Below are 13,360 nucleotides of genomic sequence, written 5' to 3' on the forward strand. Positions count from 1 at the left end.
GCTTCCTGAACTGATAGTTTTGCTGACGGGCCAACTGTCAGTGATTTTCTCAAACAGTTTCTTTCAAAATTCACTGACAATGGGAATGCCAAGTCTCCTCTGTGCCCTTCTATACCTAAAAACTAATAGGTGCATGATCAATGATAGATTAACAAAATTCACCTTAGCTGTGAATAATAAATAACCAAAAAATGGTTACCAGCTTTTGAGTTGAGGGTACTGGCCGCCTCTAAATGAACATCCACCTTATCCATCCTCTACCTTTTTCTTTGTCTTGTTTCCATAAGTATTTTATTTTTAGGCTCCTTAACATTTTACTTTTTAGAACCTACATGTTTCCCTTTGTTTATTATCAGGTCTTTTAATGGGACATTGTCCACATCTATTACTTCCTTGGAAAGGTCGGGATTTTGTTTCGACTTTATCTTTAGCCTCAATTTGTTTAAGGGCCTCTTGTGAGGTCTTTTACCCCCTTTGAACATTTCAAACAGGGAGGGCTCTTCTTCATCATGGGGTTCAATTTCAGCTTTATTTCCTTTGGTCTGCTCTGGTAGATGAGTTTCTGTAGGGGAACACTTGGTGGGTAGCTTCTCAGCATGAGAGGAATTCACAATACGAGGAATATTTTCAGTGGGAGGGTTTTCAACGGATTGTATTTTCCTAATCCCGTCACTTCTTCTAGCATAAAAAGTAGGAATTATAGGACTAGAAGATGAGGGAATGTTGTTCTCCTTTCGTCTTTAGGTTTTCTCAATGGAGGTTCCCTGAGAGGAGGCTCTTGCCTAAATTTTATAGCCCTGCTTGGTACCCTTCTTCCTCCCTTGTTTAGCCTTAGGGGGATGGGGTTGAAACCCTCCCCAAAATAGGAAATGGCTCCACGTTATTCCAGCTTTAGCCAATTGATTTTCAGTTAACAACTTAATTAAGGCTTTCTGATAAAAAAAATGAGGGGATGGGTCTACCTTGGCCCAGAAAGGAGAAACCATGTGCTTTAGACTTTCCAATAAATAAAAACAAACATTCATTCTTACTTGTCCTGCTAGATGAGATAAGAAATGGAAATGGTATAAGTTTACCTAGTTAAAACACCCTTCACACATGAAATATGACTAGGTAATGCATACCATCCCATACCATTTTTCTTCCAGCCAGTATCTATGCACCCTGCCTTCCAATTTATGTCTTTGATCTCGGATTTGAGGAAAACTGGGACATCAATACCAACTAGAATGTGACTTCTGAAAACTTGTTCCCCATCTATAGGTAGAGTTGTAAACTTTGCAATTAATTCCTTTGTGACCAAGAATGAAATCCCTCTTACCTACGCATGATGAACGTCAAACCCCTCGGTGAATTCTCAAGCCACATCGTCATGGTAATCAGTGCATTGTTGGAAAAACTCTTGCCACCCAGCCGGTTGGAATTGTTATTGAATATCTAGGTAAATCTCCAGGAGGTCGGGACCTTTCGGTTCATTTTTATTAAGCTTCTAGATTTTCCCCATTATCTCTATAGTTTGGCTATTACTCATATGAGAGACTGAGTTCCTATGTTGTATCTTTTCCGAGTAGTTTGAACTTAACAGCTTTCCAACAATAAAGGTAACAAAATTTACAAATGAAATGGTGAAAATACTATGCGGGAAAAAAATGAGGTTTTTAGGCAGAATAACTGATTGACAGGTGAAATAATGTTTTAACTCTTTGATAATTACAAAACCACATCATACCTCTTCGGTGGTGGAAATGTTTTTTTTCAAAATGTACCTTTCACTTTCAGATTTATTGTGGCATGACTAGGTAATGATTATTTTGTTACCGAGGTGGAGTGTGTTAGCGCGTTTCAAAAATCAAAATTTTAATTTTAATTTTGGCGTTGATACTCCCGTTATCAGCCAATACTCGATAACATTGGCACTCCCTTTGTCAGAATATTCCTCTAATAAATTTTTGAACTAAAAAATCGGTTATAGTCCCATTGTTAGCATTTTTCCTGTTTATTACAAATATTTCCAATGACATTGAAATTGTTAGTGTTTCTTAAAAAATTTCAAACTCAAAATAAAGTGTGATAACAAAGCCTTCGATGATTGAGAGCGAGAGGGAGCTAGCCTCTAAATTCGAGATGAAGGACGTTGGACTTATGCACTAGTTTTTAGACCTTGAGGTGTGGCAAGGGCCTCCTAGGGTTTAGGGATCTCTAGACAATAGGGTATTACCCCTATGTGTTACCCATAGGGTTGGATATTCTCCTTCCCTTTTTGCGCATAGGGTTGGATATTCTTCTCTCCTATCTAGTCTATGCACAATATACCCTAGTTGGCATCACACCCATAAGCCAATATTTTTGGGAATACCATTGCCCATTTGGCTAACGGGTTGAGAGTGTACTTGGGGTGTAAAACAAAATTTGATTATGATGCAGGTGTTCACCTCATAACTCTTGAGGTTCATTGATGGGAAGATTGACAGGCAGTATGATTGGGTTGAGATTTCTCCCCTTTGTGGTTCTGGGTTGAGAATGAGCTCTCTGATGTGATTCCAGGGTTGAGATGTGCTCCCCTGTCTATTTAGATATCCTAATGCTCGATATGGGGTTGAGATATATGACTTACCCATGAGATAGAGGATGGAATCTAATGCTCCCCAATTCTTCTTCTTTTAGATTCGAGAATGTTTCTACAAATAGATTTGAGTAAAGTTGGACACGTAATGACGACAATCTGACAGGATAATATGATGATCAACATACAGATATTGGCAAGTGGAGTTCTTCCTAGTTGAGAGGGGGTGTTAATTTATGAAACTAGGGTTGCATTACAAATTTTAAACTCCTATAATGAATATGATGATTTCATTGAATTCCTCTTTTCAAGAGGACCAAAATCGACCTAAATATCACCTCATTTGGTCAAGCAGAAGTTGGGTTTTGAATTTATATAGCCACTCATGTACATTGGGACAAGTCAACCTCAACATCAAATCGACTCCCATGGAAGCCTATAAATACAAGAGACCTCAAGCTCATTTAAACGCAATCACCAAGAATCTTCTTCTCATCTTCTATTGTTTGTTTCGCAAATGTCTAGCTGAGGAATCTCACACGTGTTTAGGGTTACTACTTTTCGGTCGCACACTTGCTACAAGTCAGATTCGACTGTAGTCACACGCTCGCAAGGCCTAAAACAGTGACTGGTGTTAGTGTCAGTCTTTGCAACCTTCCTCTAGGGATCAAACATGCTCTTACAAAGTGATTTTAAGGTGTCAAGGTCAAATTTTGTCATTTCAGTGAGTCTTCAAGCAAAATTTGGTCACTAGGCATTAGGTCTAGGGTTTGATTTTACCCTTGTCAAAGTTGTCCAAATGACATTCCATGTCACCATTCAACTGAGTGTACCATCATTCAAAGGGTTTTCATCATCATGTCAAGTTCCACTGGGTCATTTTACACCTTGTTCATGCTTAAGTTGCGCCTATGCAAGGTTCATTTCCCTCTCCTAGGGTTTTGAAGCTAATTTCTCTTGGAAGGTCAAATCATCGGAAAAACTTGTATCGTAATGTTCATACATCTTCCCCTATCCTTAAAGTACCTTATCAAACACTTCCCATCACTGAGATCCCCCAAATTCCTCATTTTCGCACAAACCCTAGTTTCTTGCTACAACCTGGAAATTTTCTAGGTTGGACCTGTGTTTTTCCTTTTTGGACCCCTTCCCCTCACTCAATCTCTGATATTACACTTTCCCCTACTTCCTAAAATCCCTCCCTACTTCCCAAAATTTCCTCAAGAATTTAGAAACTCCCTATCCCCTTCATTTCGACAAATCCCTTGTTCCACACATCGGGATAGGTTTCACTCAAATGAGGTTTATGAGAAATAAAAGATGAATTTGAGAAACCTGAGAGAGGTTTTTGTCCAAAACATGCCAAGGAAGAAAAACATCCTTCATGTTTTACACAGGTGTCATGGTTTTGGATAAATGTCAAAAATACAATCGCCTCGGGAGAATTGATGCACCTCTGAAGTGACCTTGGGAAAATCAAGTTTTATCCTAGCTTGGTTGGCCAAATGACTTGCTTGATGAGCCAAATGATAACTAGACACAAATACATTTCCAATGAGCTATCATGAGCTCAATTTAAAGTTGAGGAAGGCATTCAAAAGTTCACTGTAACAACACTCTGCCTTTAGGCAGCCTCATTTGGCACATTTTGACCAGTCATTGGAGATTTGATTTTTGATAGGGAAAATGAACTCCAAATTGAAAAATTCTAGTTGTGTTGGAAAGTAGACTCAAATTCCTTTCCAATGGGCTATCTTGCACCCAAGATGGACACCGAGAAGGCCTCCAAAAGGCTCCTGCAAAAGGGAGTGACGCACATAGAGAGCGCGGTGCACTGGGAGAAATTTTTCAGTGTAAATTTACACTGGTGCGGCGCACAGAGGGAGCGCGGAACACAGGGAGAAAAAGGCCTGAAATTGTGCCAAATTGCCTCAAGTTTCCTGTGAATCCCATCAAATTGCAAGGTAGTCTCTATAACATTACTTGTTCATCAAATTTGATAAAAGATATGGTGGTTTTATGCCTATGATTGAAATGCAACAAAACTCATAAAGCAATCACAAGAAACACAAAGGGCCATTTTGCTAGGGTTGTGCCATTGTGTTGTTGCTGCCAGGGTTTAAAAACTCATTTTTTTCTCCAAACATTGTGGAAGGGTCCAAGCCTACATCAGCAGAACAGGGATCACCATCACAACATAAGGCACCTTTGCAAGATGAGGAGCAATTCCATCTTTACACTGATATAGTAAACTTGAATGTTAATGAATAGCATAAGATAGTAGATTAGGTCATCATGGAGAAAGATGCTAAGATCAAAGAGCTTAGGGACAATTTTTCTAAGGCCAATTTCATGGTTTGATTCCTAGAGCAGGATAATAAGCAATAGAAGGTAAATCAACTACTCTTGAATAAGCATAAGGTTGATGTTAGAAGAGAAGATGTAAAGGGAAAATAATTAGTTGACATAGGTGATTCAGATGAGCATCAAGAGAAAGTGACAAGGAAGAATCCAAAGACTAGAGGACTCAAAGGGGAACTTCAGCAACAAAGGGAGCAGATGTCTTCAGTTGACCTACTTGCAGGAGAAATTAATGAAATATAGGGAGTTTTGGCTTGACAAAGTAAATTTCCATTTAAACAATCTTCTTAAGAAGTCCAAAAGAGACAACAAATTTCAAAGACACATGGCTACTCATTGCTACACAAGGAATCAGGTCTCCAAAGTCAAAATCAAGTAGTTGAAGGAAATACTCCAGGAAACCCTAATCAGGGAAAAAGAGAAGGTTAAGTTGGATTTGCTTGCTCATGCTTCCCTCAGAGCAATACAGGACAAGGACAAGAAACCTATGCATGATGAGGGGCCATCAGGTGAACGGGAGGCTGATTTCATCCTCATTCAGGATGATAATGCAGATGTGGAGAGCGCCCGACTTAGGATGACTATTTAGGAGCAGAACACGGAGATCCAAGACTTGTCACTCAATGTGGAGAGGGCCAAATGGATCATCAAGTATTTGGAGTAGAGAAACAAGTAGCTTGAGGACCAACATGAGATCATGGAGCTACAAAACATCCGTGAAGACCATCAGGCTACCCAAAGAAGCCTAAATGAGAAGACACCTATTCAACAGGAGATACAGGCTGATTCAGAGATTTGGCTTGAGAGGATCCACATCCACTTAGAGAAGCTGTTGGCGAAAGCAAACAAGGATAGGGACATGCTCAGGAACATGAAAAACCACTATTGGGCATGGAACAAGGTTTTCAAGGCATGGATAAGGAGTTTGAAAGCGAAATTGAGGAAAGCGATAAGAAAGGCAAAAGAGGCAAAAGAGCAAGATCGGCTTTGAATCTTGGCTGAGGCTTCCTTGGCCCATCATAACACCCCATAGGGAACCTCTAGCCCAAATTTCAAAAAATTTGGGGAATTTTTGGTCACATGGTAATTTTTTGGGTAAAAAACAGGGATTTTCTCCCTATGCGCCGCGCCACTGGCGCGACGCTAAAATTCTAGAGCTCAAAATGAGGAATGGCTTGCATTTTTGGATTCAGAATGGAAAATCACGACTATTGGTGTCCGGGCAATAAATTTTGGCAAGATCTGAGGCTCCTAAAGGTCAAAAAACACCCAAAAATGGCCTCTCTGCCACTTTTTTGACACACAGAAATCAGTCTTGGGAGAATGGAGATTTGGAGGGGAAAATGAGCACCAAATTTAAAAATTCTAGTTGGGTTAGAAAGTAGACAGGACAGGCTTTCCAGCAAGCCCACTTGGGCACATTTTGGACACTTGCAAGTGCCCCAAAACAGGCCCCAAAGTAGTGCGACGCACAGAGAAAATGGCGCGACGCATAGAGGAAAAATTGCCAATTTGCTTCCGTTTCGCGAAATTTCGGTTCGCGACTTCTCCAAGTGGGCCCGCTCATCTACACTTCAGTTTTTTGGCACCAAAGGTGGCATTTAAAGAGTTTTTTCTCCAGATTGGCTTCTATCCAAGTGGCGAAGGAAGGCAAATGGTCACCCAAAGCCAAATGTCATGTTTGTAGCGCTGCACCTGTAGCTGATGGTTGGCTCTCCATCTCCATTTTGCAATGATTCGAGTAACTCCCCAACCCTTGGGCGTTCTATCTCTTCCTCACACATTCTATATATTGTATGCAAGCTATTTGCAAAGGGTTGGTTGGCTTGTAACTTCTGGGAGATTGTGGGAAAGAAACTCTGTTTCTTCACTGTGTATTTTTGACAGAGAATTAATGAAAGGCAGCGACTCTATTTCATGAGATTCTTGTGGTTGTGAGTGTAGAAAATGTGTCTCTTATGTTTTCATATGTATTTCGTTATGTTTCATAATTCAATTCATGTTCATTTCCAGTGAAATTTTCTGAGTGAGATTAGGTAGAATTCAATTTTATTGCTCTGCCTATGGGAAAAATTCATGTTCAGTGTTATTCTTCTGTTGAAAAGGATTCATGTCACTATGCCCTTTTCACTTTCTTCAGCAATCTATTCATGCCGCGGTACCTCAAACTAAATTGTTACATTTTCTGCCTACCATGCCTCACAGAATAATATGTGCCTTTGTATTAAATTCTTTGTTCTTTGCTGACCGTTGGTCCCATACCACCCAGAAGCTTGGTCATTCTTGAAAATTGTTTCCCGAATCCCTATTCACTTACTAGCCTAAGGTCAATATTTCAATGTAAGTCATCTCAGACCGTTTTTGTTTATATATTCACTGAGCGTGACTCGGAGAGAGCCCTCTCCTGTTCTGGTAGGGCTAGCTACCAGACTGAGCGTGGTTTGTGGTTACCCTAATTTTTGCCTTCCTTCAACCTAAGGCAGATTTAGGTGCTAACATAGTGGCGACTCCACTGGGGAAAAAATGGTTTGCTTGAAGATTGTTTTGCCCTAGTACATCTATCAAGATCAGATCTGATGGTTAATGGTGAACAACGATCAGACATAAGAAGACGACTGAAATCATTCACCTGGCGACTCCATTCACTGAAGAATCCAACAATTGGTGCTTCATGGTGACTCCACTACAGAGAGGTCAGTAGCTTTGAGATTTTCAAGATGGATCAGGTTGCAAGAAGATACGCTCCCATGAGCCGAGATCACATTCCAGGCTTTCCAAATAAGATTCTGAAAGTAGATTGGTCAAGGAATTTGCCTACATTTAAAGATGATGGTAAGAAGGACGCTGCTTTACATCTAGTTTGATTTCACATGCATATTCGCAAGTTGAAGGTTGATTTTCCTGAAGATTGCTTAATGAAGATATTCTTGGCCACTCTAGAAGGTGAAGCCCAATCTTGGTATGAAAATTTGCCCGCTGCATGTATTTACTGTCTAAAGGATTTTCATACCCTGTTCATTGAAAGATATAAAGACTCTTATCCATCATTAAATCTAGTTCATGACTGTTGCAAACATGCTTCTACTTTTATTGAAAGCCTTCAAAAATACTATGAGGATGATAATTTTATGGATGATGAGATCATGGAAGCCTTGTATGAAAATCCCTTTCAGCAGCGTAAAGACGATCATGAAAATTTGCAGCATGATCAAGATTGTAGTACAGTGGAAGAGGAAAGAATTTTGTAGCTTGACAGTCAACAGGAATTACATGAAATGGATCAGCAGTATGAGGAATATTTATATACACCTTCACTTGAAATTAATGAAGACAATCATTGTTTGAGCAAAAGGAAACAAGGGGTATTATCTCCTTTGTCTGAAGACGAGATAGGTCAAATCTTGCACGGTTATGTTCCAGCTCAAGCTAAAGCGGATTTGTAGTGCACACATGGTCAAGAAAGTGTTGGTGAAACTTCTTCCTCTTTTGAAAAGGATGACAGTCCGGTGAACAACTTTATAGATCAGCAGGTTGAAGAGTTCCATATGGCTGAAAGTGATGAAAGAAAAAGTGTTGGTTAAGATCTGTCCATAGAAGAAGACAGCATGCAGGGAAGTCCAGTTCTACTTTCAGAATGTGATAACGTTAAGTCAACCCTTTCAGATCCAGATTCGGATTATGGTGACCAAGAAAACCTTGTACTAAGTCCCATGAAAGAGAACTCTGATGTTAAAATCATCTGGGATGAAGAAGGTAGGGTTTTGGATCCAAATGTTCTCATGTCATCAGAACATAGTCTTCATGAAGAGGTAATCCAGTCAGCTCATGAACAGCAACATGAGAATTTTGTTCAAGTAAGTGAAAAAGGTTCCTTGGATGAATCGTTGGTAGATGATAGAAATGTCATGCTTGGGTTTCAAGAATCATTCGAAGTTTCTTTTCTCATGATTGATGAATGCAAAGACAATTTGGCTATCATATCATATGAAGGTGACCTACAATACATTCAGGCTACTGAAGAGCAGAACATTCAAGATTCCCTTTCAGATTCTTCTTCATATGTCTCATGTTTTGAAATGTTCTTTGAAATGGAGAGTTGCTCATCTGCTTGTTCAGAATTTTTTGAGGACCAGGAACATACTTTTTTCTGAAGTACATTATGAAGGAAGATCAAAATCAAAAGAAAAAGACATCTTGTTTCCTCAGCAGGAGGTAAATATTCATGTTTTTCATGATCCAATGGCAAGTCTGTTACAGTCAGCAGTGAAGGTCATTATTACAGTATTCAGTGATGAAGGAGATCATGGTCAATTATGCTTTTGGAGGCCCAGTACCAGTATCTGTTGTTGACCAGAAGATCTGACCTAGAGAATCAATCAAGGAGGCATCTACTTGATTGGTTACATTGGAAGACATATTACACATGATTGTACATATTGCATTAGTATGCAGGTGGCTGTCATCATGATTTGAAACCCTCGAATCTTGATGGACTGCTGCCATTGAATAAGTTTTGTCAGTTCTTGTTTTAGTTAAGTCAGTCATGAGTCATTTCCTTTTGCATAGAGTCAAGTTTTTCAGTCATTTCAGTTCGCATTGAGTCAGTTTGAGTCAAGTTTCAGTCAATAAATTGAGTCATGTTGGCTTGTCAGAATAATGGACTCCATAGCCCAATGGACGAAGGCACTGTCTGCTCACCCAAAGATCTACAGTTCTTGGCACCTCCAAGGAGCTGGAGCTGCCATCCCTATTGGAGCCAATGTTAGTGTCAGTCTTTGCAGCCTTCCTCCAGTGATCAAACATGCTCTTACAAAGTGATTTTAAGGTGTCAAGGTCAAATTTTGTCATTTCAGTGAGTCTTCAAGCAAAATTTGGTCACTAGGCATTAGGTCTAGGGTTTGATTTTACCCTTGTCAAAGTTGTCCAAATGACGTTCCATGTCACCATTCAACTGAGTTTACCATCATTCAAATGGTTTTCATCATCATGTCAAGTTCCACTGGGTCATTTTACACCTTGTTCATGCTTAAGTTGCGCCTAGGCAAGGTTCATTTCCCTCTCCTAGGGTTTTGAAGCTAATTTCTCTTGGACGGTCAAATCATCGGAAAAGATTGTATCCTAATGTTCATACACCTTCCCCTATCCTTAAAGTACCTTATCAAACACTTCCCGTCACTGAGATCCCCCAAATTCCTCATTTTCGCACAAGCCCTAGTTTATTGCTACAACTTGGCAATTTTCTAGGTTGGACCTGTGTTTTTCCTTTTTGGACCCCTTCCCCTCACTCAATCTCTGATATTACACTTTCCCCTACTTCCTAACATCCCTCCCTACTTCCCGAAATTTCCTCAAGAATTTAGAAACTCCCTATCCCCTTCATTTCGCTTCATTTCGACAAATCCCTTGTTCCACACATCGGGATAGGTTTCACTCAAACGAGGTTTCTGAGCAATAAAAGATGAATTTGAGAAAAATGAGAGAGTTTTTTGTCCAAAACATTCCAAGGAAGAAAAACCTCCTTCATCTTTTACACAGGTGTCATGGTTTTGGAGAAATGTTAAAAATACAATCGCCTCGGGAGAATTGATGCACCTCTGAAGTGACCTTGGGAAAATCAAGTTTTATCCTAGTTTGGTTGGCCAAATGACTTTTTTGATGAGCCAAATAATAACGAGACACAAAGTTATTTCCAATGAGCTATCATGAACTCAATTTGGAGTTGAGGAAGGCATTCAAAAGTTGACTGTAACAGCACTCTGCCTTTAGGCAGCCTCATTTGGCACATTTTGACCAGTCTTGGGAGATTTGATTTTTGACAGGGAAAATGAACTCCAAATTGAAAAATTATGGTTGGGTTGGAAAGTAGACTCAAAGACCTTTCCAACTATCTATCTTTAACCCAATTTGGACATCGGGAAGGCCTCCAAAAGGCTCCTGTAAAAGGGCGCGACGCACATAGAGAGCACAGCGCACTAGGAGAAATTTTCCAGTGTAAATTTACACTGGCACGGCGCACAGAGGGAGCGTGGCGCACAGGGAGAAAAAGGACTGAAATTGTGCCAAATTGCCTCAAGTTGCCTATGAAGCCCATCAAATTCCAAGGTAGACTCTATAACATTACTTGTTCATCAAATTTGATAAAAGATATGGTGGTTGTATGCCTATGATTGAAATGCAACAAAACTCTTAAAGCAATCACAAGAAACACAGAGGGCCATTTTTCTAGGGTTGTGCCATTGTGTTGTTGCTTCCAGGGTTTAAAAACTCATTGTTTTCTCCAAACATTATGGAAGGGTCCAAGCCTACATCAGCAGAACAGGGATCACCATCACAACATAAGGCACCTTTGCAAGATGAGGAGCAATTCCATCTTTACACTGATATAGTAAAATTGAATGTTAATGAATAGCATAAGATAGTAGATTAGGTCATCATGGAGAAAGATGCTAAGATCAAAGAGCTTAGGGACAATTTTTCTAAGGCCAATTTCATGGTTTGATTCCTAGAGCAAGATAATAAGCAATAGAAGGTAAATCAACTACTCTTGAATAAGCATAAGGTTGATGTTAGCAAAGAAGATGTAAAGGGAAAATAATTAGTTGACACAGGTGATTCCAATGAGCATCAAGATCAAGTGACAAGGAAGAATCCAAAGACTAGAGGACTCAAAGGGGAACTTCATCAACAAAGGGAGCAGATGTCTTCAGTTGACCTAATTGCAGGAGAAATCAATGAAATATAGGGAGTTTTGGCTTGACAAAGTAAATTTCCATTTGAACAATCTTCTTAGGAAGTCCAAAAGAGACAAAAAATTTCAAAGACACATGGCTACTCATTGCTACACAAGGAATCAGGTCTCCAAAGTCAAAATCAAGCAGTTGAAGAAAATACTCTAGGAAATCCTAATCAGGCAAAAAGAGAAGGTTAAGTTGGATTTGCTTGCTGATGCTTCCGTCAGAGAAATACAGGACAAGGAAAAGAAACCTATGCATGATGAGGGGCCATCAAGTGAATAGGAGGCCGATTTCATCCTCATTCAGGATGATAATGCAGATGTGGAGAGCGCTCGAATTAGGATGACTATTTAGGAGTAGAACACGGAGATCCAAGACTTGTCACTCAATGTGGAGAGGGAAAAATGGATCATCAAGTATTTGGAGTAGAGAAACAAGCAGCTTGAGGACCAGCATGAGATCATGGAGCTGCAAAACATCCGTGAAGACCATCAGGCTGCCCAAAGAAGCCTAAATGAGAAGACACCTATTCAGCAGGAGATAGAGGCTGATTGAGAGATTTGGCTCAAGAGGATCCACATCCACTTAGAGAAGCTATTGGTGGAAGCAAACAAGGATAGGGACATGCTCAGGAACATGAGAAACCACTATTGGGCACAGAACAAGGTTTGCAAGGCACGGATAAGGAGTTTGAAAGCGAAATTGAGGAAAGCGACAAGAAAGGCAAAAGAGGCAAAAGAGAAAGATTGGCTTTGAATCTTGGTTGAGGCTTCCTTGGCCCATCATAACACCCCATAGGGAACCTCCAGCCCAAATTTCAAAAAATTTGGGGAATTTTTGGTCACATGGTAATTTTTTGGGCAAAAAACAGGGATTTTCTCCCCGCGCGCTGCGCCACTGGCACGACGCTAAAATTCTAGAGCTCCAAATGAGGAATGGCTTGAATTTTTGGATTTAGCATGGAAAATCACTACTACTGGTGTCCGGGCAAGAAATTTTGGCAAGATCTGAGGCTCCTAAAGGTCAAAAAACACCCAAAAATGGCCTCTCTGCCACTTTTTTGACACATAGAAAGCAGTCTTGGGAGAATGGAGATTTGGAGGGGCAAATGAGTACAAAATTTGAAAATTTTAGTTGGGTTAGAAATTAGACAAGACAAGATTTCCAGAAAGCCCACTTGGGCACATTTTGGACACTTGCAAGTGCCCCAAAACAGGCCCAAAAGTAGCGCGACGCACAGAGAAAATGGCGCGACGCACAAAGGAAAAATTGCCAATTTGCTTCCGTTTCGCGAAATTTCGGTTCACGACTTCTCCAAGCGGGCCCGCTCATCTACACTTCCGTTTTTTGCACCAAAGGCGACATTTAAAGAGTTTTTTCTCCAGATTGGCTTCTATCCTAGTGGCGAAGGAAGGCAAACGGTCACCCAAAGCCAAATGTCATGTTTGTAGCGCTGCACCTGTAGCTGATGGTTGGCTCTACATCTCCATTTTGCAATGATTCGAGTAACTCCCCAACCCTTGGGTGTTCTATCTCTTCCTCACACATTCTATATATTGTATGCAAGTTATTTGCAAAGGGTTGGTTTGCTTGTAACTTTTGGGAGACTGTGGGAAAGAAACTCTATTTCTTCACTGTGTATTTTTGACAGAGAATTAACGAAAGGCAGCGGATCTGTTTCATGAGATTCTTGTGGTTGTGA

This window comes from Pinus tabuliformis, chromosome 3_1, assembly GCF_031772625.1.
Source record: "Pinus tabuliformis cultivar Carrire ecotype Pingquan chromosome 3_1, CPIR1, whole genome shotgun sequence".
Lineage (NCBI taxonomy): Eukaryota > Viridiplantae > Streptophyta > Pinopsida > Pinales > Pinaceae > Pinus > Pinus tabuliformis.